Source organism: Ascaphus truei, chromosome 4, assembly GCF_040206685.1.
Source record: "Ascaphus truei isolate aAscTru1 chromosome 4, aAscTru1.hap1, whole genome shotgun sequence".
Taxonomy (NCBI): Eukaryota; Metazoa; Chordata; class Amphibia; order Anura; family Ascaphidae; genus Ascaphus; species Ascaphus truei.
In genome coordinates, this window is record NC_134486.1 from 360,992,511 (window position 1) to 361,017,028 (window position 24,518).

A 24,518-nucleotide genomic window follows, 5' to 3' on the forward strand; every position below is an offset into this window, starting at 1 on the left:
CTGCAGTCCCCACAATCATCGGCGGACACCTCAACCTCTAGTGAACCAACAGGTAGCATGCACCATACACCTGGTAACAGGGGAATCTCCTATAGGGTGGGGGAAACACCGTTTTATTTGGGATAGTGGTTAGTAAGACATTGTCAAGCAATTCCCTACTAGCCTACTTGGTATGCAAGGGGGTAAATTGTCTAGTTTTATGTATATATTTAGCCCTTAGACGCCCGCTAGCCATGGGATGTGTGTACAATGCATTGCAGACATTCCAGACTTTGAATGAGCTGAAATCATGTTATGCAAATGTTTTATCCAGCTGTATGTTGTATATATGATTGAATAGTAAAAAGAATAAGGTACCAAAGCAAAAAAAACCCAGCTCTAAAATATTATGACTTTAATGGCCTTCAATTTATAGCACCACTTAAATTGTTTCTCTTTAAAAATAAAAACACATAAATATAGTGCTTTGGTAAGTGGTTCCTCCTGACCAATAATAACCTGTGTATTACTGTGTGTATATTAATGAAATAAAAATGAAAAGCATGAGAATTAAAAAGAACCATTCAACTCATAAAAGACATTACTTCTACATACAGCATTGCCTAAAAAATACAATCCTGACAGCTCAAATTATCAGGTTCATGTAGCAAAGTGTAAACCTCACTTACTTCAAAATATAATCTTATAAAACGGCGCTCTCTCAGCTGCAACAAAAACTAAAGACAACTACACCCCTCAACTACGAGTGACTTGCCAGCCAAAGTTAGGGGAACATATTTTTCTCAATTTCATAACTGTCAAATTCTTGTTGGCTTGAATTCTGATTCCATTCTTTCTTTTCCTAACATCTGTCCAAGTGCTCTTTGTATGCTATTGTTTTTATATTGACAATGGAACTTTCCTTTTTGATCCAGTGAGCAAATGACAGGAGTAGCTGTTTCATTTAAGAAAGAATATGTCATGATTCCCTGCCACAGTACTCCTCGCATATCTGTAGGGGCGCATAGAGGAGTCCTGGTTCAGGTCCAGAACTGATAAAAACCAGAACTGTCCATGAGGCCAGTTGCCATCCTAGTTTGGGTACAAAACCCCACCCAGTCTGTTTGTTCTTTGCTTGTCAAACTTTCCGTGCACAGGTCAGGAGTCAGGTTAATCTTTTTCCCTAGCGCTACGACTTTCCCTGTTCCATTTTAGGCAGCTTCCAGTTCTACTGATCTTTAGGCACCTTCTTGTTTTTGTCTTGTATTCCATTTGTACCATTTTGGCCCCCTGTTTATTTAATTGTCCTCTGCTACAATTGCTATTTGCACTGCAGTTTCTTGCAGTTTACCTTAGTTTGTTCAGTTATTCCCTTTGCATTTTTTGCCCCCCCCCCCCCCTACTTTTTGGTGTAGCTCTGTACATTTTCCAGACTCCATTGTGTTCTCCCTGTCTTATTATTTTTGTGCTACATTATATCACCTTTTTATATATTTCGGTCTCCTGTCTTCTGTGGGTTTCCATGTCACATACGCGGGAGCCGTATAGCCTGATAAAATATCAGCTGCCTTTTACCATAATAAATGTTAAGTTGGGGATATTTGGTGGCTCTCGTGGAAATCGGACCACTGAAGATGGTATATAAACTAACTTAGATAGACACTGTGTTAAGCATTGGGACTTGATGCTCTAAAACTTTGCTTGTTACTGTATGTTAAACCTGTCATTTTTATCAGTATTTGTGTGATTATTAGCACACTTTACCCATTGATATAAGAATGTATTATATGGTAAAAAAAAAAAAAAAAAAGAAGGTTTTGTCAACCCAATTCTTTTATACTGTACATTGCAAGAATTAGTGTATATTTGCAATGCATCCTTTTCTAATACTGTATGTAATACAGTACTTGGATAAAAGTGAATGTTGTGGGAATGATACATACAATTAAGAACCCTTAATTAATGTTAATTGCAAAAATATGAGAAAAATACTCCATTTGTACTTTTCAAAAAGATTAACTTATGTTTCCTTTAGATAAAATAAGGTGCTGAACTACAGTTCTGAAATTAAATAGAAAATTTAAAAAGTTACATAGTCACATTATAGATGAAATTGAAAAAATACATATGTCCATCAAGTTCAACCTAAGCTAAATTTAGTTCACAGATACTAATCATATTTTTGTATTTACAGTATATTGACCCAGGGAAGGCAAATTAAAAAAAACCCCAGTGAAATATCATCTAATGATATCTCAAAAGGGGAAAAATTAATTCCTTCCGGACACATACAGTAGTTGCTTCAAATATGTTCTTATGTATGTCAAGTAAAAAAAATATATAATGATGAATTATCCACTAACAGAAGTACTGGCAAATTAATAAGCAGCAAAGTCAGAGAAGAAAATACAAAAACAGGGATACAATTAATTGTACAGCCAAAAATATATATTGATATCATACCAATTTATCATACGCTTTTATTGAGTTTCTATAATAATGAATTTAAAATATAAATATTTCACCTTAATTGCAGGTCTATAATAGACGTGTTTCATTACAAAATATACTTTGTTTTCTGCTCAAAGCACCATAACAAGGGCAGATAGCTTCCTAACAAGTGATTCAGTGGTGCACTCTCCTAGTGCTACATTGTCATCTTTACCTGTCATTTTTTATATTGCTATTTTGTTTAAAAGTTTGTTTTATAATGTAAGAATTGTGGCCATTAGTACATTAAACCTTGAAAACTTAAAGACACAAGAATGTAAAGAACTTGAAAAAAAATTCAGCCACAAGTTTTTTTTATATATACTGTATTTCCTTTCAAATCATATTAGACACATTTAGCCAAAGCTTTTTTTTTTTTTATCACGAGACCAAGGCCCAGATGTACTTTTCTCACAAATTCCACTCTACAGTATCTTCATCCTAACTTAATTTCCACTGCACAGTCCTCACTCACCTCTCAACACTAAACTATCACTGCCATGCCTTCTCTACTATTTATATTTGTTCTGAGCTCACTTTTCAAACTACAGCTTCTTTCTATCAGCCTCATAATTCCTCTTACTCCATTCATATATCTCCATCTCTCCTTCTTTCTCCATTTCTCAGTTCACATTAACACATTTCCTATTGTACCTGCGCCCTCTGACACTACAATTGGATTGGTGGAAGTACCAGGTTATTCTACCATGTTTGTTAGAGAAGTCATTCTCTGCCAAAATGGTAATGAATGTTGGGTTATTAATTCATTTGTATTGTTAATGTTTTTTTATTTTATTATTAAAGCTTAAAATTGATTGCCAGTTTGAATATCTAGGCTCTGCATTGAAAGGGTCTAGTAATCAACAGTGACAATCAATTTATTTATTTTTATTTATTTATTTATAAAAATGTTTTACCAGGAAGTAATACATTGAGAGTTACCTCTCGTTTGCAAGTATGTCCTGGGCACAGAGTTATAAAAAATACAAGGTTACATTAAAAAAACAGGGTTAGACAGCCATTTCGCAGACATTTCATGGGCAGATAGAGTTAGAAAATTGGGAACAGGGGATAAAGGTCTTGTGAGTTTCAGATTGGAATAGAGCAGCTTTAACATCAGCAAACATCAGCGAATGGCAGCAAACAGTTCACACCCTTTGGCTGCCCTTCAGCTGCGCCAAAGGCTGTCCGCCTTTGGGGCAACGCAGATGTACACTGGGGTGGTTCAATGGTTTTATGTTTCAAATGTTTTTTTTTGTTTTTTTTTGGTAATTACTATACTGTATGTGTATTTTATTTTTGTTAATGTCCCAAACTATTATTAGCCACATTAGGCTAATAAGGATTTGGGCATTAGTCTAGAGGGTGGGAGGGGCATTAGTTTTGGGGGTGAGGGTTTAGGCCACCCTTAAATACCTTAGCTGTTAGCCAGTAAGGTAAGGAAGCTTTGCTTTAGTTTAGTTTATTTTTAGTACATATGATTGAAGTAGGACTGGAGCTGAACTGCATTGCTTTCAGGTCTGGGGACCCCTGCTTCCCAAGGTACAAGACTCCGCGGTATGGGGCACCGGTACCTTCTACAAATTTAAATGTCCTGGTCATGTGGTCCGTGACGCAGGATATTTAAACTTCCAGGAGATACCAGCATCTGATACAGAGAAAACAACGGAAATTAGTGCGCAGCTAATACCTAGTACTTAAAGTGACCTATGCACCGTGATAAAGGAACAATATTGTAAACCTTATGTGAGGGTGACACTTGGCGTGGGTCTGCAGCCTCTCTTGGGGGTGGCTCGACACCCCTGGAGCTAGACAGAAAACAGAAAAACAAGGCGCACAACGCTTTAGAATACTTTTGGGGAAACAAGCAATGACACCCTTCTTTCCAACGCGTTTCGTAACACTAGGTTACTTCTTCAGGGAAAGTACACTCCCTGAAGAAGTAACCTAGTGTTACGAAACGCTCCCTGAAGAAGTAACCTAGTGTTACGAAACGCGTTGGAAAGAAGGGTGTCATTGCTTGTTTCCCCAAAAGTATTCTAAAGCGTCTCTGGACACTGTCAGTAAGCTGATTTGTTTGACGCATGCGCGCTGCCTACTCCATTCTGCTGGTTATTTCCAACTTGACACGCACGCTGTGCGTTCCAGGAGAAGGTTTCCGGAAGCTGATGGGCGATTTGTGACGTCATCGCCGGGCACTCTGCAAGGAACAGCATGCCGCTTGGAGCCGTGTGCTCTGGGACTCCTACTATAGGACATTCATACAAACCATCCCAAGACGGTGAACACTGGAGCCCGCAGCAGACGAGACGCTTGCTGATACACTCCCTGTTGTAGTTCCCGCAGCTGTGAAGGAAGAAGCAGACGAGATGCTTGCTGATACATCCCCTGCTGGTACTTACCAAGGGTGCTACCTCCGGTCTTCACATGGTGTGGTAAACCTAATAACCAACCGCTTGTAATCATTATCTTGATGTACGCAGATATATTTATTTTTAACCATAAAGTCACGTTTTATACTCTATTACACTATGTGCGTTGTGCGCCTTGTTTTTCTGTTTTCTATCTGATACAGAGGCCTGTAATTCGGGAATCAAGGGGTCCCCCGACCTGAAATAAATGTGATTAATCTCTGGAGACCCCCTGGTTCAATCCTATGTACTGAAAATAATAATAAAAACAGCACAATCTGCTGAAAGAGCTGTGGGTGGAGATACAGAGAGAGGGACTGCTTCTCTCCGATCTCTCTGCGTAGCTCTTACAGATGGGCCAGTAGGATTAACGCAGTGGGAGCCCCTTTCAGAAACAGGGACCACTGCTACTGTACATTAATCCTTCTTGGACATTCCCTCTTTGCTGGGCCATGATGGTGCTTGACTACGATCACAGTTGTACTTGGGCGACAGTCCACCCACTCCAAGTGATGTACAGGGGAACTTGTATCGTGCCACATCTGTAAGTGGGACAGACAGGAAAGATGAATGAAGGAGTTGGAATGCTATGAATATAAAAGTTAAGATTACAGAGAAGGTGACGGAGAGAATGTGTTCCAAAGGCTTGAATATATATATATGTCTATGTGTCTGCCACTTTTTCCCTTTCCTGAGTTTCAAACATCTGTGCAAAGGCAAACTTGGTGTTAAATACTCTGACTAATAGTCTTCATCGAATGTTAAAACCTTGATCCATAAGCTACAGTACTTAAATTTGGAACACATGCAAACAAACGTAAATTTTTTTTTTTTTGCGTTTTGTGATTAATAGCCTCTCACCCTGCTTGTCTCCACATAGTCAAATTCTGGTGCACCAATACTGGCAGAGTTCTTGTCTTGTGCACTTTAACTTACTTCAGCGGTGCGCAAACTGGGTGGCGCGAGACTGTCTGTGGGAGGCGCAGGGTTTACAGAGGCCCCGCGCGCTTCCCGAAGTCACTTAAATGAAGTGTCAGGGAAGCAGCGAAGGCCTCTGTAAACCTTACTTACTTTGGCACCTGCGGCTTCTCACATGCGTCGCCATGGCAACACGGCGTCAAATGACGCCGCAAGGTCATGTGATCTCACGTTGCCATGGCAACGTTACATCATGCTGCCGCCGCCGCCAAAGTGAAGGTATGAGTGGGGGGCGCGGAGTGAGGGGAACTGCCGGCAAGGTGGCTCAGGGAAAAAAGTTTGTGGTCCCCTGACTTACTTTACCAAGTTTGGGTCAAGTCCAGTGTACTCAAACTGCCCCTCCACTAGAAGCACAAGGCAGAACTGCAAAGTTGCTGATAATAGTAAGTGCCAATGATTACTTTTTGAAATCTCAATCGACTGATAACAAAATAAATTAAATTTGTATAAAAGAAAAAATGTATAGTAATTTTTTTAATGATTAAAATGGTTATTCAATGTTGGCACTGTTTCTTTACTTGCGGATAACAGATAATAAAAAAAAATATTTGTAAAAGCATCAATAAATGAAATGCATACTTGCATATTATGAGAAGATGCACAATCCAAAAGGCAATCGCATGAAATTATTTAACCACATGTTTTCTCCAGTGTTTCAAAGTATAACAAAGCAGTTTTAATTTGTAGATCGAAAGAACTCCAGTTTTCCTGTCGCAGTTTTTAAATTGAAAATAATAAGTCATGTTAATTAGTAAATCTAGTGATCTGGGAATGCAGTCTACTAATAAAGGATGTTGAACACCTTTAAATGTCTTGAAGTTTCTTCAATCTCCACAGGATACACACATACTGTATACAGATAATTGAGCAAAATGTAAGAATTGTGAAGTAGACTTTTGAACTGTTGAAATAAACGTGATTTAGCCAACAGTATAACCAGTAAATGTTATGCGGTCGAGGTTAAAGGTCAAAGTTAGACATTTTCAAATGTAATTCAAGCATCAGATGAGCCTTTCTACTAAATACCAATGCCAGGTTGAAAATGACCCTACTAATTACCGGGTCTAGAAAAGATAGAATGCATTGCTGTGACTTCATAAGAGTGGTGGAACAATATGGAGAATGTGGAGCAGAGTAAGAGGTTCTTGAAAAACATACAGAGAGGGGTTTATTCATTAGACTGCTATAGTATCAATTAGGGAACTACGTCACAGAAACTCTCATTGGCTTCAAAATTAGTTTCTGTGTGATAGTGCCCTAGTCAGCACTATCACACTTTAATGAATAACCCACTTGAAATCTGAGAATAGAGAGGATCCTATAGTGCTCCCCACTTACAATAAATGATATTCAGGTTGGCAAAAGGTATGTACCATCTTCTGGAATTTTGCAGCCACTTAACATATGAGACACTTCCACACATGCCTGTCCCAGCCCCAGTGAACCCTATTACAGCATGATTTCTGCACAAAGATCCCACTTTCATCCACTTCCACCAATTCCTGGATCCGGACACATCTTAGCAGGCCTTTGCAATCAGAATCAGGAAGACCCTGCACTTTGGGTCGTAGCACCCCAATCTCTTGTGCCCCATTGGACCATTTTCTTTTTGAGAAGAAAGTGCAGCAGAGCGCTTCATGGATTTATGTGAAGGGAGAAACCAGGTGCCCCATAAGTGTGTTGGATTTCTCATAAATGTGTACATGGGAGGGGCAGCAAGGAGCCCTACAGAGGTGTGCATGGGGGGGACAACTTTGTGTTCCTTGGTGTTGTGGGGAAGGCAGTAAGGGGGCTAGTGAATGCATGCGAGAAGGGAAGTAAGTACTCAATGAATGTAAAACAGAAAAACAGACAAGTGTTGTATTGTGTATTAAAAAATATTGTGTATTAAACACCAAATACAACAAGTACTGTTCACTTACATGTGAGAATACATCAACAGGTGTAGTGGAGCATGGGCATGGGAGCCTGGATGGTAAACTGATTCCCTGGCGTTCTGGGAGAGCTCGCTAGTCCGTTCCTCTGGAGCCGGCGACCTGCACTGGATCCCGGAAGTTCAGAAATCTTGCAAGTCTTTGCCTCCGTCACTTCAGCGCTATTTGCGGAAGGCTTCACCACTATCCAGTTCCCCACCTCTCCTTCATATCCGGTGTCTGCCGTTGGAGTAGGTGGCTGGTTTGTTGAAGACATTGTGTTCCGTGCTCTGCTGATGCAACCATTAACCCCAACATTGTGTTCCTTGGTGTTGTGGGGAGGCAGTAAGGGGACTGGTGAATGCATGTGAGAAGGGAAATAGGTACTCTATGAATGTGTGTGGGGAGAGCAGAAAAGATATGTAGTGGTGATAATTGATAAGTGTAGAGTTTAGTGACTTACAGATGCAGCGGCCATTATTTTAACAAATCACGGCGCTGTTTTCGTGTGCGCTGCTGTACTCCACGCGGCATGAATGCGGCCAATCGCCCCAGGCACATGTGTTTATCGCGGTTGCTTTGTTTGAATTTCATGGATTGTGTGCAATTATAAGCAATGAAATGAATGAATTGCAATGTGTACAGTACTGTGCTACTGTGTCAATTTCAGGTGTTTAAGAGCCAGAACACTAAAATGCCATTTTCTGCACTCGCCGGCACTCGCATCTTAAGGCGGTACGGTTGGAAGAAATCCCACACCATGACATGGGTATTCTGAGGTATACCCCGCGTGATTTGTTAAAATAATGGCCGCTGCATCTGTATGTAGTGTGTAACCAAACTAAGATTGGATAAGGTTCCGGATGAAGCAGGAGTCTGATTTTTACAATTGTTATGGCCCAAATATTTCTGTTGATGGCCCTGGTGTTTAGGATTTCTGATTAAAATCTGAATTCTACCAATATATCCAAAACATTTAAGAAGTATTTATAATATGTTCAGTATAACATTCATATATTATTTTGAAAATGTTCAAATAGAAGTTTCAAGCAATCAGTCACAAGATACGTTGATTTCACGGGTCTAACAATCTGAATAAATCGAAGCAACACTCAATTGATTTGCTTATTCAATATAAATTATAGTTTGTATAACATCTATTCAAAGTAAGTTAATGTCATTCTTTATTGATTCCACATTATCGGTTTTTAAATTAGACAAACAATACAGTACATTGAGTAATATCTATCAACATTCTTTTCTTCATTCTTTCCTCTGTCTCTTCTTATATGGTAATTACAATTGTATTTAGTCATTAGCTGTTCTTGTAAGCCTTCTGCAATTACTGACCAAATTTTCCATACAGTGCATCAAAGAAGCGAGTTACCACTAGCACACATCAATGCTATTTAGAGGCAGGAAAGAGGTGTGGCCTTGTGGTTAGAGAAGAGGACTTAGATTAATGCATGCTAGGCTTTGAGCCTGATGCCACTGACCTACTCTAATTGTCTTCTAGCTTCCTCTTTGTCATACTTTCCATCTTACATGATGTGCTCTTAGAATGGATTGTTATTTTTTCTGACACCAAACACAACAGCTTAGCCTAGAAAGCAAACAATTCTAGAATTACACAGTATTCTCTAATAGTCAATTGAAAACCACAAGGGCATTTAAAAGTTATTTCTCACAAAGAATATTTCCCACTGTGAACATGATGTCTCAGAGTGTATCACACAACCTTTTGTCTTTTTCCAGCAAAAACAGCATCAGTTGTGATTTGTACTTCTGCTGATGTTGCAGTCACTTTTATTGTGAGCAGATTTTCTGTATGTCATGTGTCTGTTTGCAGCTGCCTTTAATAGATGTATTTTTTTTTCTCTTTCCAGTGCTAGGATTCTCTGTGCGGCAGTGACTTTAGTATATTATGTCGAGCTCTCTTGTACTGTTTGTAATATATATTTTGCATAGCGTTGCAACAAATAAATTACAGTAATATAATGTTCTAAACTAGGAATGATCACATACTTGTTAAAAATGTGCTGATGTTATATGGGGAAAATAACCTATAATTTAAAACACGAGGGATATGTGTTTTGCAGTTGCAGGCCAATTTGATTTTATGAGATAAAGCATATTGATATCCGCATTATGAAAAAGCAGTCCAGCCCTTGACATAGAGTGCCAATAAATGTTTTAAAGCAATAGTGAGTGGGTGGCTGGTGTGAAAATGTTTCATAACTGCAAACAGCAACCCTGTTGTGAACCAAACAGCTGTGTGCAAAACACAGGTGTACTAAGACAACAAGGGCTATTCAGTTCTTTCCACTGAACATTGGCCAGGTTTACAAAGCCACAGCTGACCACATAAAGCATCAGAGATGGTAACTATTGCTGCTAGTGAGAACTGTCCACTGAAGGTGCAAACATCATGCTCTCTTGCATTTTTTGTTACAAATAACATTAAAGCACAATTTGAACTGCAGGGATAGCATGTTAGATTTAAGTATATTCCACATGACATGCCACACAAATTCTGAAATAGTTGAATGGATTTCACCATTTTTATTCTAGCTTGTCTTATACTGAGCTTTTCACTCATTATAAATCAATCACATGTATCATGCTCATTAGTCAAGCAAAGTAACATACATCCTTTAAATAAAGGGGCGGTGTAAAACAAAATTGTAAACGGCACTAGACCACATAAGTTGTTCATTGTGCATTGTGATTAATAAATCACGTTGCGGAAATTTTGGCAGAATTATATGTGATAAATATATACTGTAGCTGACAACCTTCAAATATAAAACGTTTGTCTTGGACTGCTCTGCCAGAAATATTTTTTTTCCTTCTAAAAGGAAACTATAAAGATACAAACAGAAAATTGTAGTTATTCTTTTTTTCTTTTCTTTTTTCTTTATTTTGAGTGTAGTTCTTGAAAAGGAACAGGATTTCTTAACCGAGAGTTCAGTCCAAGATAAACTTTTGTTTTTACACTGTGTAGCAGTGCCTCCCTCTTACGCAAAGCTTACATGACCTTAGTAATAAATTAGAAGGGAAGAGAGCATATACATGTGTATTCATACTAGTGTAGTGGCAAACATTGACACTGTGTAATCTATTCTCCAAGATATCAACCAAGTATGTCTACTAAAGCAAGTCACTACGTCTGACGTCTAAATAACCCGAGCGCGATTCACCCAATCAGGGCTTCTTTGGGGGTAGTTATATAGTGACGTACAGAGAGACGAGAGCTGATTTTATTAATGCACAGATTGGCACAGAGATTAAATCTCGAATACTTGCATCACAGATATCCACTCTCTTGTGGATAGTCATTCTTTACTTTTTCACTCTACAGTTTGCAGATTTCTCCATTCGTTATTATTTAACACTATTGTGAATTCACTACTGGGAGTTTCAGAGGATTTACCTCTGGGGTAATAGAGCCTGTTATACTGTAACACAAGGGCCAGTCACTGCTATCTGACATAGCACTATACAGTATGTCACACAACACCTCATAACCCACGGAGACTCACCTGTTATTATACTGAGTAGAGGTCCACTCTAGTTGAAATGTTTTATCTCTTGCAACAATTTTGTTTCCTGCCAAGATTTTTATTTGTTTTGATACTATTAAAAGTTAAGTATTAATTTGTAGAGGCAGCTCCAGAGTGCATCGATAGGGATCTTTTGTATATACAGGTAGTTATCCACTGTTCCCATTCCCTGATAGCACCCCTTTAGTTCACACGAGCCGGTATACTTACGGTTGAGCAGATATTCTCCCTTTCATAAACTACAGAAAGATTTTCACCCTGAAAATAGCACACAACTGCTAGCAATTACTGCACGCCTGCATTTTTAAGACTTAGTGCACTTAGGGAAGCAAAGTTGCTAGAACTTTAGGCTAAAAACATTTTAGATTCTTAATGACAGAAAATGAACCATCTCTAATTATGATGATATATTAACATTTTATTCCAGCACCATTATTAGCTATTTCATAATGATTTTATGACGGTTCTTGTTAATAAAAAACAAGAACATAATAAAAGATGCTCAGATCCTATGAATGTAATCAAGTAGCCCTGATTATTCTTATCCACAACGTCATGGCAGGTTTCAAGGGAATGCAGTTTTCACTACAAGTGAATAGATTGGTACCTTCTAATTACAAATTATATGACTCAGACGTAGGATTGTTTATACTATTTTTAAAGCGTTCACCTTAGATTTGCCATTACATGATACTGTACCTACAACTCATTTTTGACTCTGCATTTCTCAGTAAAGTGTGTCCCAGCATTCAGTAAGGGTCTTATTTAATATGCTGTGAAGTCGCTTTCCTGTGCTGGAGAATTCAAATGAATAACACTAAATTCTTGTCCAGCACAAGGAAGCAGCATCTCAGCATATTGAATAGGGGTGTATGTACTGTAAGTCAGAGAGGTTGTGATTTCCATAGATGATGATGGTTTAGACTGGGTGATCGGCATTGGGGGATATTTGGTTTGTATCTGTCTTGCAAGTCCCTCAAGTATCAAAGGTTAGTTTTTTTTAATTTTCCTTCAACTCATTTACACTCGGATGAACAATGTGACTTTCTCTCATCATTAATTCTGAACCATGTCCAATAGCTGCAGGTCTTCTACAATGGGTGGTGATCCAGAGGATTTATGGCTTACCCAATGAAATAAACTTGCCAGGCTGAAACAACCAAATAAACTTGCCAGGCTGCCACAGCTCGTGCTCCCTAGTGCTGCCGAAACTCAGACTAGATATAATAAAAGAAGGAAGGAGGGACTGCTTTATTGGACTGCCACGTGGGACTGTATGAAGCCTTCCTTATGTCAGCATCCCCTTACAAGGTCTTGATCCATATTAAAATAACTGTTACAATTCAACTCACCAAATAATTAGAATCTGCCTGGAAAGTCAACTCTTTTTTTTTTTTGTTCTTTTTTATTTTTATTAATACATTTTGTTTAAGGTGCATTTTTTTCCCTTAACAATATCACACTATGCTGTTTCATTAATCTCTTTCCATGTGCTGAGCAACGGCTGATCCCAGTTATCTACATCCTTGGAACATTTTTTCTGGACTATTTCAGCATCCTGTCACTTTATCATGGTTGTATTTGTGCACATGAAATCACATGTTAATCGTTAAAATTTATTACAATTACTTTTTATGTAGTTGTAAGGGCGCCGCTATCACCTGTTTTTTGTGTGTTTGCAATATCACTCACTTTGGGTAGTTAGTGATCTTTAGTTGGCAGCCCCGTTATATTTCTATCACTATATATATTAAGAGTGTTAACTACTGATATATATAATTTATATTTAGAATAGCGCTACACAGTTTGCACTTTTTTCCTGGAAAGTCAACTCTGCCAAGCTTTGACAAATGACTCTCACTTCAACAAAACTACATAAATTATTCTTATCTACTTAAAATTCCCCTTAAAAAAAAAAAAATATATATATATATATATATATATATATATATATATTCATACAGATGTAGCAAGAGTTATTGCTCCCTCCAGGATATTCTCCCTGCCCGTGTCCTAGAGAGTTTACATCAGTGTCTATATAGTGAAAAACAACAATACAAACCGGCGCATATAAGAAAAAAGTTTAGTCCAATGGTAAAGAAGTGTCCAGAAATGTCTAATCTTGCACTTCACGCTCCACAGCAAGATGTTACAAGAAGCATGTGATGCAAAGAGAGAGAAAAGAGAGAAAAATCATAGTGCAACAATGCTACAGTATAAACACATAAGACAAACAGGACAAGACAATACAAGACAAACACAAGCAAGGCTGACAAATAATACAAGAGTTAATTTAATACACAAAAAAATATAAAATGAACAAGGCAGATGACGGATCCGGTGGTAAAACCAGAATCCTATTTACAGGACGTTCGTTTAATATAGACAGGGCTGTATGGTGAGTGATGCACGGCCGCAGCGTCTGATAGATGCGTGGCGGCCAGGAGTTGCTCCAAACACTGTTCCTAGCTACGCAACCGGATGTGCGTCACCGGGGGTGGGTCTCAGGCTCTCCAAACGCTGTCTGCCACTCCGTGGCCGGAAATACGTCGCCGGGGGCGGGTCAAAATGCCAAAAAACCCTTCTCCTACTGCTGTACCTCGATCACTCCTGTGGGTACGCTGCCTTAGTCCTAATAAACTCTCACAAACTGCCCAACGCGTTTCGTGCGCTTGCGCACTTCTTCAGGCTTGCTTGTGTTTGTCTAGTATTGTCTTGTCCTGTTTGTCTTATGTGTTTATACTGTAGCATTGTTGCACTATGATTTTTCTCTCTTTTCTCTCTCTTTGCATCACATGCTTCATGTAACATCTTGCTGTGGAGCGTAAAGTGCAAGAATAGACATTTCTGGACACTTCTTTACCATTGGACTGAACTTTTTTCTTATATGGGACTCTGTAGGCGCCGGTTTGTATTGTTGTTTTTTGCTTTGTACTAACTGTGTTTTGGGTTAGTTTCATTCGGCAGCCTAGCCTTACATTATTAAGGTATAGTGTGTAAGGTCACACACATTTTTTATCCCCTTATATTTTATTTATTAAGTTTATTATATAATCACAGCCTTTTAGCGATATATACACCATTCTTTTTTTCCTATAGTGTCTATATAGTGGCTACTCAGAAAGCTTTACCTTATACAGGGTCCAGGCTTCGTGCGGCTGGGCGATAAGGTAGCAAAGATAGAAATTATGGGCGCCAGGAACTTTTACAGTACAAACAACATGAATTATTTATGCCCTCTTTTACTAGAGCTCCTTTCATCCATTCACATAGACACATAATGTTACTGTAGGCATCATTGCTTTTTTATGGCTTCTACTGTATGTACTCTTGACAGTTGCATCCACAGGCACCCACATTTAGCAACTTGGGGAGGTGCGGACACTTTACTGGATTCCCTTAATTGACTGGTACCCATTCTGCATAACGTCCTTTATGCTCTATCAATAAGGACCCGTTTTCAGGCCTTGGCCAACTCACTATAGCTAGTGGATCTACATCCCACTTCTCTCTGAACTGCCATTTCTAGACAGGCTGTAACTGAATCATGTGTGGAACTGCCAGTAGAGCTGATGCTGTGGCACTGTGGGGTTCCCCTTATATGGACTTCTGTGGTGTGCATGCCTCCTCTTCTGTGAACCACTGGGTTCACCTTGGCCATCTCTTAGGGCCCTATCTGATGGAGGACTGTCCCTAACTAGAACATAATAAATGGGGACTGGTCTGTCCTATATACTCAGGAACATACTTCTTAACTATATACACTGAGGCTCCCTTCTCACTGCTCTAGGAACCTAACCTCTAGAACCTTCTCCTTCCTATATATACCCGCTCTGACGTCCTTTTTTCCAGGTAACACAGGGTGGAGCTTAGCATCTGCTAACTCACCCCCAACCCTGTGTAATAGGAAGTATCACCACCCATATGGGTCAGCACCATTAACCCCAACAAGGCCATGGTAATTCCATAGGGAGGTAATTACTGCATCATCACTGCCATTTAATAATAAACGTGATTTTATGTATTATATGTAAGTAACAAAAGGTGTTCTACATCTGTATATATTTATTTGTTCTGCAAAAGAGTAATGACAGACAGCAAAAGAGACAGAGGGAAAGACTGCTTCACTGGAAGGCCACAAGATAAGAGATATCCCCATGGGACCACCCCCCTTTAAGGTCTTGCCTGAGGGCACTCATCTAATAGAACTAATCCCTAACCTGCCTTGTAATCTGGTGGAAGTAGGGGGCAGGGTCACCTGGTCATGCTACCACTGCCTTAGTGCAGGTGTGCTCTTGATCTGTGCAGGTCCTAGTGTCCCATATGCTCCTTTCAAATAAATAAACATACTTGCTTGGGGAAATAAGGCTACAGCTTTGTTAAAGCTGCAGTTCAGTCTTTTTTTTTACATTTTTTTTTATTTTATTTTTTAATTCAATAGTTTCATGTGGGCAATCTCTAATTACCTAAAGAACTGTATAGCAGCCAGTCAATTGTGTTGATCGGCGAAATATTTAGATATGGGATATGTTTTTCCTCTGCTTCTGTCACTCAGTGGAAGCTCATGAATATTCATGAGCACTCCTGCACTGACATGTGCAAGAGGGAGGGCAGGGCTGACAAAGGGGTGTGCCAGGGCTTGTGACAGGACATGAAGGGGCTGTGCCTTAGCAAATGGTTGTTAAAATAGAATACAAGAAAATTGGTCTTTCAAAGTTGTTGTTTTTAAAACAGAAAATGCTAAAAGTATTTTTTTCTTACTACAGAACTGATTTATTAAAAAAACACACATGCAGGATATTGACTGAACTGCAGCTTTAATGGCACAGCATTGCTGCATCTGTGATCCCAGCTGCTACTGGAACTTCGGACCAACAAAAGTATTAATGAAAAGGCCAGGAAGGGGCATGACTTTGTTACTGTTACCATTCAACAGGGCTCAAGGAGTTGCTCAGTGAGACACTGACTCTGTAAACACTGAGTTAGAATAGGGGGAACCTGGTTTGATTCCCAGTGTCGGCTTCTTGTGACTTTGGGCAAGTCACTTTATCTCCCTGTGCCTCAGGCACCAAAAGCATACAGTAGATTATAAAATCCTCTGAGAAGGAGACTGTGTCTGTAAAAATCTGATGTGCTGTGTACCACGCGCTATATTGTAATTGTGAAGTGCCTTGATTCCCATTGGGAGAAAAGTGCTATGTGAAGTAAAGTTATTATTTAAGTAATAATCCCCTCAGAACAAGGCATTACTAGACAATAATGCCCTGGCTGGAAGAGTCTAAGGCCTGAGACGAAGCTGAGGAACTTTAACCCAGCCAGGGCATTATTGGCCAGTAATACCCTGTTCTGAGGGGATTATTACTATTATTGGCTAAATGTAGGCTTATTTCATAAATAATAGACACTTTTGTACAGTTATATAGATTTTTTATTAAAATAAAATGGTAAATATATTAAAGCACATTAAAGCACCTCTATATACACCTCTATATACACTCACACTGTAGCTATCTATATCCACACACACTGCAGACCCCTCTGTGCACGCACACACACACACACAAACACACACACACACACACACACACTCTGCAACTCTACATTACACACACACACACACACACTGCAGCTCTACACACACACATACACACACACACACACACACAATGCAGCTCTACACACACACACACACACACACGCATGCACGCACGCACGCACACACACACACACACACACACACACACACACACACACACACACACACACACACACACACACACACACTGCAGTTATACACACACACACACACAGACACACACACACACACATACACACACACACTACAGTTCTACACACACTGCAACTCTACCCACACACACACCCTGTGTGTTCTTTTTTCTGAGTGTGAGTTCCTACATTATGTTTTTGTACCAACCACTTGGACTGTAGTTTCATATCCTGAAGGGGATTATACACAACCGCAGCACAAGCACATTTGTTTCCCGGACATCATCATTGACAATCTGTGGTGAGTTCCCAATGCATGAAACAAAATGCTTAATATATGAATAAAATCATAAAAATGTGAACACAAATATCACTGAAAATGTACAGTACTAGCAAAGCACAGATGGAGCTTTTTGTATGACAAACACTTTATAAAATGTGTCTATAATGTTATACCGTAGCGTTGAAAAAAATGATTGCCATGTACTGTATACTAGCAGAGAGTAGATAGTGATATCTGAATGCCAAACACTTTACCCAACAATAGTATAATGTTACGATGTTAAACAGAAAATTAGTTGATCACATGCTAAAAGAGAGATGATGGTCCTATCTGTATGCCAAACATTTTACCCAAACCCATTGTAATGTAACCCTGTTACAACAAAAATGTAATTATTTATTCCCACGATGAGTAATAGTATAGTGTTACTTTACTACCAACTCAAGGGAACCCTTTAACAGATGTATCGCTTGTATCCCAGATGTGTCCTTGACCACCTGAGGCCCACATCTTGAATAGGGAAACATTTGAAGCAGGAGATAGATTCCAGCAATAGGTTGCCAAAGGAGCTTCTACTAGTAATAAACAGGCCATGATATTATTGCTCACTGAGACTAACTTAAATCAACCAAATTGAAAATGAACATATTAGTTATGCAGTGAATCACTCAGCTCAATAGTACCTTGAAAAGTAACTTCATGAAAGTAATGTACAGTATGTGCCCAACCCTGAAGACATCAATGTCCAGATCCACAGAGGTCCCGTTATTGACTGAACAATACATTAACATAAAAATGAATGGGTATCTTCTAAGCTTACTAACAGAGTGTTAAATGCTGCTTTAACAAGATATCTGTTACAGTAGGTCATACCTAAATCTGGTGTTACTGCCATCCAGACCCTGAAATATCAGTTTTGAGAGACAGAGAGAGAGACAGAGACAGAGAGAGATGAGATGCAATGTATATTTAAATGACTTAAATTGTCATGTATCTCAAGTGAGCTCCTTTTTGTGTACAGGTGACTCACCATGTGTTGTTCAAAAGTGTGTTTGGGGGTGGTATATACTGTAAGCATCTTAGCTTAGTAACAGAGGAGTTTATTCTCTCTTTCCGTCATTCTCTCCTGTGAATTCACCTGACTGCTCACATTATGCCTTAGAGTCGTCAAAGATCATTAACCCAAAATATTATATTATAATCTATTATAGCCAAAATTAGAATTCATTTTTAAGGTGCAAGTCATTAATGTGGCAACACAGAAAATACATTTTTTTTACAGCGTATGATAAAAATATTGAGACCGGCACAAAAATGAGTAAATAACACTATTTTACTAATTTTTATGCCAGCTGTCAAGTCCTGATATTTATTGGTATCTGACTAACGCCAAAAAGAACAAACACTTTTTATCACCTACCCCAGGCTCTCTTTAGCCCTATCTGTGGCCATTAAATACCTAGGCAAGATAAACTAAACCAACATGATATAGGTGATGAAACATTAACTACACACAGGATATAGTTCGTTTCATTTTTTTCATTCTTTTGGATCCACTTCATGTCGATTTGATATTTTTGATTCTTCTTGAAAAATGAATTCATGATGTAGAACTTCTCACATCCTGCAAATTCTATCAATCTGTTTCCATGTTCACTGGAACCATGCTTATAAACTGATGCTTTGTCTTTCTGCTTGGCAGCAATCTTTGCACTGAAATCCCAAATAATGATCTTGAGGTTAAAATTTCATTTGCCAAGTTGGTTGATTTCACAGTAGAAGTCTTACGCTTCATTGACTGACTGCTCTATGTTGCTTCTACATCTCTTGCTTCTGTACCTCTATGATATAATACAGATGTACTGTAGCAAGACTCAGTATCTCAAGCGTCGCAGAAAAAGACGCAAAGGTCTGTGGCGCTGATGACAGTGTCTACCGCGATTGTGCCCTAGGGGGTCCATGTTTCAGGATGGGACCCCCCACAGTATTAATCCTTTGCTGCTGTCAAGGAGACCAGATGATTACACCAGGATCAAAGCAACAAACAGAACAAAGGAGTTAAATAAATATAATTAATTTTGGACGGAGCCAACGGGAGCGGCATAATACACAAAGTGTCAACTCACCAAGACGGGGGTTTATGGTAGACTCCTAGATCACTGATCTGGGCGCTGATGAAGCTAGCTTACGCCGGATGTCTCCATGACCCGTCTGTGTCAGAATATCCAAGTAACTCAGGACAATTGCCTTTCAGTTCTCCGTTCGTGTTTCCAGGTAGTCTCTGGCACCGTGATTAACCACGAACAACTGTGGAATTCTGTTCAGTGTTGGCTTACATAGTTTCCTGGCCTCCATGTGATTGCAGCCTCTTTTTTAAGGGATGTGACATCATCCCTTAAAGTGATGTCATCTTTTTTTAAAAATATGGAACATGTCACATGGTACTTCTGGTGTTTAGGGGTTTGATTTCTTTGATTGTTCTGGTGTTTAGGTGCTTGGGTATTTTGTATTGTTCTGCCTTTTTGGTGCTGTTTTTTTACGTTGCCCATTGACTGCTATAGTGACGTATCATGCCCATATCATATGCCAATCAATGGGTAGAGGGTGGGGGTAGTTGGCCCGGGGTGGGTGGTTAGGCTGCCCGGGTTGGTAGCAGGGGAGGGGGGGTTAACCCCTTAATTACTATAGCGGTTACTAATCGCTAAGGTGATTAAGGGGTTAGTGGCCATTAGATTGTATTTTTTATTATTGTGTTCCTGCCAACGGAGAACAAGGACAGGGAGGAAGATGAGAACAGCCTTCATCCTGGACGGGGTAAGCAGAAGTTTTATTTATTATATGCTGACAGGATAATGTTTTATTTTGAATGGGCAAATGCACTATAATCCAGATCTGGATAATTTTAATATTGCCCATTATTGTGCTGTAATGCTTTGGTTGTTGAGGGTAGAGGGTTGCCCATTTATTCCCATTGGGGTTTTCTTTGCTCCCATTGAGTGCATAGGTAACCACACTGGCAATGAATGGGTGTATTGTTTAGTATTGTGTTTGTATTTTGTTGTACTGTTTACTGTGGGTAACGGTGGTGGGTGAAGGTGGTATTTGGCCCGTGGTGGGTGTTTATGCCTACCAGGTGGTTAGCGGGAGGGATTAATCCCTTCATTGCCTTAGCGTTACTAATCACTAATATAATGAAGGGGTTAACTCCTCCAGCAACCCCCCGCAATGCCTAAACACCCACCATAGGCCAAATAAACCTTCACCCACCCCTGTTACCCACAATAAAACTGGCACTGGTAGTTAACCCCTTCATTGCCTTAGCGGTTAGCTGCTACGGTAATGAAGCTGCCAATAAATGTGTTTTAATTGCATCGGATAGAAACCGGGGGTCTCCGGAGCTGATATTAATGTGGATCAGCTCCGGAGACTCCCGGATTCAATCCGATGCAGGAAAATGCATTTTTTTAAGTCCTGCTCTCAGATCTCATCCCAAGAGTGGCGATATAAATCTTTGATAAAATCACAATTCTAGAGCTCTGATAATCTCATCAGAGCTTCTAGAATAGCTGAAATTTATCGAAATTGTGCTATTTGGATTCTTGTAGCTCCTGCTCGATGTGTTTGAGCAGGAGTGCAGAATCGCCCAAAAATAACTTCCCCGCACGATTTAACCAACTCATCGAGGCTTTCTGAATAGGTACCTAAAGAACAGAACAAAAAGAGAAGAGAATCCCTAATGTGATGAGAGCACTCAAATGGCTATGATAGAAGATCTGATAAATCTCACCTATGCTAGTAACCTCAAACTCAAGTGGGTGAGAGCTAAAGTAAATAGTATGATGAATATATTAAAATTCAATGCTTTAATGTGCGTAATACTCAACATATAAAATAGGATATGGGAGCTAATCAAACATTACCTAATAAATTGAGTGAATTTAAAAAAGGGGAGTGTATAATAACTCAAAAATGTTGTGGTATCCCTAGTATGACAGTAACAGGGGTAAATAACCCAAAGTAGCTAATTAGGACATATATTCCTAAAATCTGAATTAAAGGTTAGGTGGTAAATCAGACTGTAGTATAAGAGCCCGATATGAATGTCAATACCTAAGCAAGCCAAACATTATTTGATCAGCCTCCAAATATTAACAGACAGGCTAGTGTACATAGGAATCGGAGTAAATACTGTATCTCTAACCTTCCGTGACAGGGAATTTATCCTGAGCTAGGTATCCAGATATACCCAATATACAAGTCTAAAATATCCTGGGGGGTAGGTAAACTGCAGTGTCTATGTAAGCGGCGAAAGCAGAGTCTATCCCGCTTTTACAAAAAAGGTAGCAGCTGTTTACCAGAGTTAACCATTATGTCTGTAATCGTAACCCATAAGCCCTGGATATAAATGGTAAGTAAGCTGCCGTATATTAGTAAGCAATAATGGCAGAGTCTATCCCGCTTTGCAAGAAAAGTAACAGTTGTTTACCAGAGTACTGCTATGTGTTAGCCAGACGCTGTGTCGGCTGATACCAAATTACTGTGCCAACTTCAGATTGCTTTTAATCAGTAGAGTAATACGCCGGTACTTAAAAAATATTGATTAGGTATTTACGGCATGTAAGCTCATGTGTTAGTGCGTGTGTGGACCCAGGGATAGCCTACTGTTGGCTCACCTTGTGTCCCTGTTGATCACGCTAACAATATTAACACAAAACAGAATACACCACGGTACTTCTTTAAGCAGCTCAGATAAACCTAAGCCCATTTCTTGCACACAGTATCAGCTGTTTCCCAAAGGCAGCCGTAGTAGTTTAGCTATTGTATATCATCCGGCAACTGCCAGTTTGGCTAGTATATAACAGCCATAATACAGAAATGCTGTGTGTCTGGACAAAGGGACAGACTGCTTTCGGCTGACCCGATGTCTCTATGATCACATCTTGTACTGCACCGACACACTTTATTCGAGCAAATACCCAGTATGTACCTGGCAGATACCTGGAATGCGCCGCACCTCACCTCTGACAAGCCCCGTTGCATTTGCCTTCCCAGCCTGGGTTCATGCCTGGCTGATGGGCGGCTGATCTGTTAAATGATAATGATTAGGATTTAATAGGCTGCAATGCTTCGCGTGTCTACCAGATGGCATAAATTCATGAATTGTAATGCAGTATATATATATATATACTGTGCAGTATTGCAGCCAGCGGGAATAAAATGCTTCAATCCCTGCCTGGAAAATACCTCAATGCACTCGGGCAGAAAACAGTCACAAACCTCAATACACCCGGGTATACCCGAATTCGTGGGACTAGCCGAGCTCAAATAAAGTGTGTCGCCAGTGTATTTGGATTGCTGAAAATATCTGATACATACGGTCTATGGTATATCATCCGGCAACTGCCGGTTTGGCTAGTGTGTAACCACCGTAATGTAGAAATGCTATGTGTCTGGACAAAGGGACAGACTACTGTTGGCTGACCCGATGTCTCTATGATCACGTCTTATATTTGGGATGCTGAAAATATCTGACACATACGGTTTAATTCTAATGTTGACTCCGCAAACGAATAAAGCCCCCCAGTAATAGGCGCAAAAAAAGTAAGATTAAAAATGGTGCTCAAAATCCTTGATGAGTTGTTTATCAAACGTACTAGAATAGGCCCCAGTGTCTCTTATTCCATATCGTAGCATGTGATAGGTGGAGCAGATTAATCCTGTATTGTTGATAGTATGCATATATTTATAGCAGAGGCTACATACAGTATTACATTCACATGTGGATATTTGGTCAAGAGTTTGTAAAGATAATAAGCCCCTCTAGTATTTCTTCTTTTCTCTTCTGGATATACCTCATACTGTATAAAGAAAATGGGGAATATAACGTATATCATCTATTTAATATAATTATAAAAAGATGGTATAAACCCACAAACGCCAACTTTGTAACATCATGGAAAAATAAATCAGGACAGTCAGCTTGTGGATCTCTCTGAGAAGTAGCTTGTTTGGACGCTGCCATCCTCATGTGTCATAGACCCCGCCGTCGCACCGATGACACCAGGTTCCCGGATCAGCCTCCACCGGTTCTCTCAGCTTGCCTCACACTGCTTCCAATAGAAGTTCACCTATGCGTTTCACTAAAGAAGCTGCACAGCTTTAGATTCTAACTGCTGACACTCAAGCAACTCTGTGTCCACCTCACCTTCTGCAGATGAACCCACAACCTATACAGCTGGATTTCTGCCCTCCTGGACTCAGGATGGTCTACAAGGTCCTCAGAGATGTGGCAGCACATTTTTATGGGCCTCAGCCAGCCCTTGTTGTGAGGTCACGTCATCCTGCTGCAGAGGCTATGTTGGAAGTGTAGTGACCTCACAGATTCAAGTAGCATAGTCAAGGTCTCTTTCTCACATCCTGCAAATTCAGCAGGATCAGGAAGAGGAAGATTTTGCCAGAGATGCTTGGCTTCCAGCAGGAGCACTGTGGTCAGAATTTTATGAATGACCTATGAGTTTAAAGGTAAATGTTTCATGCCAAATCCTAGAACATGTTGGTTTGTAACAGACTAATTCCAGGAAAAAAATAGCAACACCATACAGCTGTAAACACTTAATTTGATTTATTTAATAATCTGTGTCATTGGTACCTTAGCTTTGATAAGTGTGCTTCATTAGCCACAATGGGGCAAAATATTTTTACATATATTCTTTGGCGATTATATATCAAATGTTCCCAGTTCTATATATCTATCTCAGTGCCTTGTTTAGTGCATACACAGAGTGAACGCGGCTCCTACAGGGTATTCCCTTTTTAAAAACTCCAAAGGTGGTGCAAAAGAATCAATCAGGTTCGGAACCACGATTTCGAAGTTGCTAATATGGTTCATAAAATATATGTAAAGGTTAAACAACATACGTTTTTAAATATGTCAAAGTGCTGTTCTTGTCTTTCCTTTTATTTAATACATCATAATGTATTAATTGCTGCAATTGTGACCCTGGGCTGATGATGGGAGATTGTGTAATGGTAATTTACACTATATGTAAGAGGTATCTTAAAAACATTACATGGAGCGCCTGAAGGATTTCTGTGGACTGGGTGGCACAGTACTCAGCTGGTTCAAATATTTTCTCACTCAGGTCACAGAGAGAATCTTCAAGAGTATACTCCT